Here is a 5,675-nt window from a genome sequence, read left to right on the forward strand (position 1 = left end):
TACGAATTTTTAAGTCCAGCCAAGTTTTCCAGAACCCGTTTGATCGGGAAATAAATTGAAAAATTCGCCACAACTTGGGAAGTTTGGGGATTTTTCCGAATTTTCCCAACATGGTAGAGTGAAACATTCTCTTTCTACTGCTGTTTAGCGCGGCTTTACCTGACTTCTGGTTGGGAAGTTACAAATTTTAAAGTCCAACCATGTTTTCGAGAAACGGTCTGTTTGGGAACTAAATTGAAAAATTCGCCACAACTTGGGCTATTTGGGGATTTTCATGAAACTTGCCAACATGGTACGTTTTAAAAAGGTACGTTGGATCGCCAACTAATAATCTCAGGAAATATAAAAAACAATCAAAGAAGGTATTGAAAAACCGATGAAAGTGCTCGAAAGAGAAAAAATTCAAAACATGACTAGGAGGAACAGTTTTACGAACTTTGCAAAGGAACGAAATATACTCCACTCTTGATAATTTGAAATCATTTCGCAGCACATAATAGCAGATTATAAGAACCGAAAAAAAATCAAACAAAAACACAGTTAAGATGAGCAACGATTGATTGGTGAACAGCAGAACAGAAAGCAACCCAAAAAAGCTAAAATAGGAAAAACAATTTCTGAAGACGAACGTGGATGATCTGGCTGACCCTCCAAGTCGACTAATTAGTCAGTCAATACGGTTAATTGATCACCATTTGATCTGCCAATGGCCATTTGCCTGTTGAGCTCGTGCCCCGAAACTGGTTTGGGAGATTGTGCATCTGACTGCTTGAACTTGTTTATATTATTTGTGCACTTAGCAGCTTTCCTGTATACGGTTTATTGACTGCCTAATTAAGCACTCTATTTACATTCGTTATTCCCAATTAAAAACTTCCGTTTGTTGGGCTGCAAAAGCGACCAGATCCCTACCAAAGTTGCATAACCTGATCCATATTCATTTGTGCAGGCAAAAGATCGGATCGTGACAGCACCAATCAGATTTATCTGTTCGCTTTAAGTAATGATCGGCCACGATATCCGCGTCCATTGTGTGCGAGATAAAAATAATAAATTAAAAAATGTAGAAAAAAAAACAATTAATGAATAATGCCGGCCTATTAGGGCGTATCGCGGCTTGATTAACGACAATTTGATCTGATAGAATGGTTGCTGATTTGAAATGTAAAAATCGTATATACCACAGTACCTATTGAGCACAGATCCTGCACGACCTTTGGTGCAGAGCCGGATTTGCAGGCGAAAATCCAAATTAATCCTCGTTCGATTGACGAAGAAACGACGAAAAACTGGACGGCTGTAGATAAAGCCAATCAATCAACTAGGCGTAACCAACCAACTATAAATTGCGTTTCCTTCTCAAAAGCGACACGTGCTGAATAAATGCATAAGTTGATATAAATATTTCGCATTTATTTAACAGTATTTCCCATTTTTAATGTATCCCTAACGATCTAATCGACGTCGCATCCGTATCTGGCCATTTCCCTTCCAATCGTGGATTCCAACGGGTTTTGCAAAATTGCCATCTTCCTCTACGTACAATCTTGCAAGCAAATTTCATCATTGACCAACAACAAGGAACGAAACTTTTTTCTGCACCTTCAAGCCAGAAGTTGAAAGTTTCAATGTTCTTCAACTCACCCAGATTTGATTTCTTTCGGTTGGCAACCGCACTTTTCTCAACTGCTTCTTTTCACCAATTTTGCGCCAGATTTTTGGTTTATTTTTTGCAATTCTCAAAAACATTTTCATGGCAACAGCTTCAGTTTTTTTGGATCTTCCTGCTGAGTAGGTTGAAGACTCAGCTTTGGACATCTTTGCACCTCAATTTAAGTGAAGTTCTTGTTGGGATTTGGGCAGTTTCGTCTCTTTATAAATTTTGCAGAACTTCCGGATTCTACTCATCTTGGTTTGGGCTGCAAGACTTTTCTTGTAGTGTTTCTTGTAGTGGATGTCAGGTTTTTCCCAACTTTTTCCAACAACCCCTCTAGTCGTTGAATTTTTCTGAAACTTCTAAAAGTTTCTCAATTTAGTGTCTTTAAAACTTCTAAAAAATCTCGTGGTTTTGCTCCGGTGGGTTTGAGCTGCCGCAGTTTTTGAAGTTTGGCTTCCAGTAGCGCGCAACGTTAATTTTCGAGGGTCTATTTTGGAAAGCTCTAGAGGACCAATTTGAGCCTCAATTGCTGCGAAATTTTTTGCACCTCCAGAACCAAACATTTGGTAAAAGACGTAATAATTTGCCATTTTTGAGCAGATTCGGGTAAAGAGTACGAATTTTTTAAAGTTGCCCTGCAGTCACGTCAGCCTTCGGTGGTGTCGCAACTTCGGAAGTTTCTAAAAAATGTTTCCACTGTGGCAAAGTGTTTGAAATTTTTTTAAAAACTTTTCAAAGTTCGTATTTTTGGCTATGATTAGTTTGGGCGGCAAAAATTTCCGAAAATTGGCTTCTATTTAGGTATAATTTCAACTTCAAAGGCTCAAATTCCGTAAACTCCAGAAGACTCATTTGTGCCTGAATAAGCCTGAAACTGAATCGAGAAGTTATAGAGGTTTGTATGCCTAAAGCAGAAGAGTGATATTGAGTTTCTGATCATTTTCGTCTACATTCTGAAAATTTGCGAAAATTGCCTTTTCTTGGAACGCCTGATCTTCGGCGGCTCAATTTTGGAAACGATTGCAGATATCATTTGCTCCTCCATATCAGCTAAATTTGGTCAGAATGTGCAGTTTATTTCAATTCAAAACTCCTCAAACTTTCCGGTTTTGACTCATTTTGGTTTGGGCAGCAGAATTTTTTGAAAATTGTCTTCCACTAAGATGCAACTTCACCTTTGAACACTCAAATTTGGAATGCTCTATTAAACTTACCTGTTGCTAAATTCTAGTGAAATTTTGCAAACTTGCTGACCTGAAAGTTGTTAAAAAGGTATAATAAGATCCAATTTTGGGTCGGTTCTGTAGACTCTACGAGGTTTTGAAAATTGCCTTTCCTTAAACTGCACTGTTCAGTGTCATCTTTGGAGTCTCAACTTTGAAATTCTCCACAAATTTCATCCGGCTCTCAATTTGAGCGAAATTTTGCTACATTTCACTTTTGACTTTCGGCTAATTTTTCGGAAAATTTCCCTTCTCTGCGCGCTTTAGTTTGAGCTGTAGGAATTTTTGAAAATTGGCTTCCATTGAGGTACAATTTCAACTTTGGAGGTTCAAACTTGAAAACTTCCACTGAATTTATCTATTATGGAATTCCAGTGAGATTTTACCGACTTATAGATCCGTTTCGCGTTAAACAGATGTGAGAATGTCTTGTTGCTGCAGATTTCAGTATAGACTGCACGAATTTTTGAAAATTGCGTCCCCTTGAGCGGCACTCTTCAGTGTCTTCTTTGGCCTCTCAAAGTTGCAAGTGCCTACAGATCTCATCCGGGTCTCAATTGAAGCGAAAATTCGCTATAATGGAGCCGGGAGATTTGGAAAAATGGGCTGAAACTTTCCCCTTTCCACGCCCCTTAATTTGAGCCGTAAAAATTTTTGAAAGTTGCATTTCCTAGATCTGCACTGTTCAGTGGCATCTTTGAAGTCTCAACTTTGAAACTCTCCACAGATTTCATCCGGCTCTGAATTTGAGCAAAATTTTGCTACATTTCACTTTTGACTTTCGGCTAATTTTTCAGAAAATTTCCCTTCTCTGGGCGCTTTAATTTGAGCTGTAGGAATTTTTGAAAATTGGGTTCCACTGAGGCACATCCACCTAGAAACTGGCAGGCAGTCAACGACACCAGCCACTCAATGAGGTGAACTTTTAACAAATTTTCCTTGACTAGAAGATAATCCGGTCCTTAAAACCCAAGGTTTATTAGACAAAAGCTACTTAGCAAAAGTGGCAATTTTCGCATATATTTCTACCTAATCTTAATCCACTGGAATTTATTGAACAACTCATGTGCTACGGGCCTTGATAGCAAAAGACATCTTGGATCCATCGGAAAAATTGCACTTTGTTGCAATAGTTTCGAACACGTATGGCAGTTGCCAAACATAAATGGAGAGAAAATTTACTATTTTTTGGTTCAAAACCTAGAAAGCGGCATCAATCGCTCGCAGTTTGTTCGAAAAAAAGACAAAATTAAGGCGAAAACTAGTAAATACGTTCAGTTCTAAGTGGTTTAACCCTTGAAAATAGTAGCAATTTTTCTTAGATAGTTTGCAGTTATGGAAGGCACCAAAAGGAGGAAAAATCTTGAAAAATTATACAAAAATGCTTTAACCATGGATAATTGGTTTCTCTTAAATACTCAAAACTAGTCACTAATGGCTGTTGCAATTTCCGGCAAAAACAGCCGTCAAAGTTGCAAAAGTTTCCCAAAAACTTGGGGTTTTACAGCGGGATAAACTTAGGAGAAACCAAGAATTTCTCTCAGTTTAATCTCAAATTTATTATTTAACGGCTACTGACTTTTGTAGGAAAATGTCGCGTAATTTCTGCAAAAACTTCACGTTTCCTGATGGCATAAAACTTGTGAGGGTTTTTGAGCGCGTGTGACCAACTAAAGCAAAAGTCGACTCTAATCATCAACAAACACTGCCAAATAAAGCCGTAATCCAGCAAGATAATCACACATAGAAAACAGTAGGAATTTTCCTGCGGGCTCTAAGCAGCAATTTGAGTTCTTGCAAATCGACGAGCGGGGCCGAATTTATGTGAAAAGTGCGTAATAACGTGCAAAGTGTTGCGTTAAGTGCCTGATTAAATGGCGAATTGATCCCACATGGAAACTGTGCCCTCAGCAAACCGGTTTCTAAATTTCCAATAAACATCGCATTAATTGCAAAAATTGCCCAACAGCTCATTTAATTGAGTTTGACGCGAGAAAATTACGCAAATCGCCCATATAAACGACAGACAAACTGAGAAAAGTGGCGTATTTTCGCCAAGCAAATAGCGAACAAGTGTATTGCATAAATTACAGATAATGAAGGCGTGTATGCAGATAAAATAGACCGCGTAAAATATAAATACACTTGCGGACATTTGCACGTTTAAACCATTTATAATTACTCTTGATCAAACGGCCATAAAACACTTTGAATTTGCTCAGGATTTTCCAGGTTTGTTTTCAATGGGAATAAAATGCTGTTTTATTGGGCGCCCACAAATCCGTCTTTCAACCGCTCAAGAGCGAACAGGTTCTGGTCGATTTTAGGTCGAAATGAAGAAATATTCAAAGGTAACGTTTCCTTGTACGCAAATAAAACAGAAAAAACGCCATCGCCGCCAAAAGATAAAGAGGCTTTTTGTGAAATAACTACTCAGATAAAAATAATTGCGGTTTTGCCTCTCGGCCATCAGGCAAAAACCGCTATTGTCTTGCTGACCCTTTAATGGGCTTTTTCGATTTTCTTCTTTTATCTTCACATTTATACAGGACGTTCACAGTCAGGCGAAGCACTAAGTGCTTTGCGCTCAATTTCGTTCCTTGAAACAACAAGAAACTTTAAAACTGTTCTTTTCCGGACGTTTCGCAGGCATGAGTGCAAGCGAAACGTTGTGCTAAAGCCTATTTGTGCAAGACTATGGAAGTGCGAATAAACCGTTCAAAACTTCTCAGAAAAACACCATTTTCTGTGTTCTACTTGCTTCGTCTGCGAGTGTTTCTTTAACTGTAGATTTT

This window comes from Dendroctonus ponderosae, unplaced genomic scaffold (genome assembly GCF_020466585.1).
Source record: "Dendroctonus ponderosae isolate FM_Combo_2020 unplaced genomic scaffold, Dpon_F_20191213v2 Dpon_F_20191213_11, whole genome shotgun sequence".
NCBI classification, from domain to species: domain Eukaryota; kingdom Metazoa; phylum Arthropoda; class Insecta; order Coleoptera; family Curculionidae; genus Dendroctonus; species Dendroctonus ponderosae.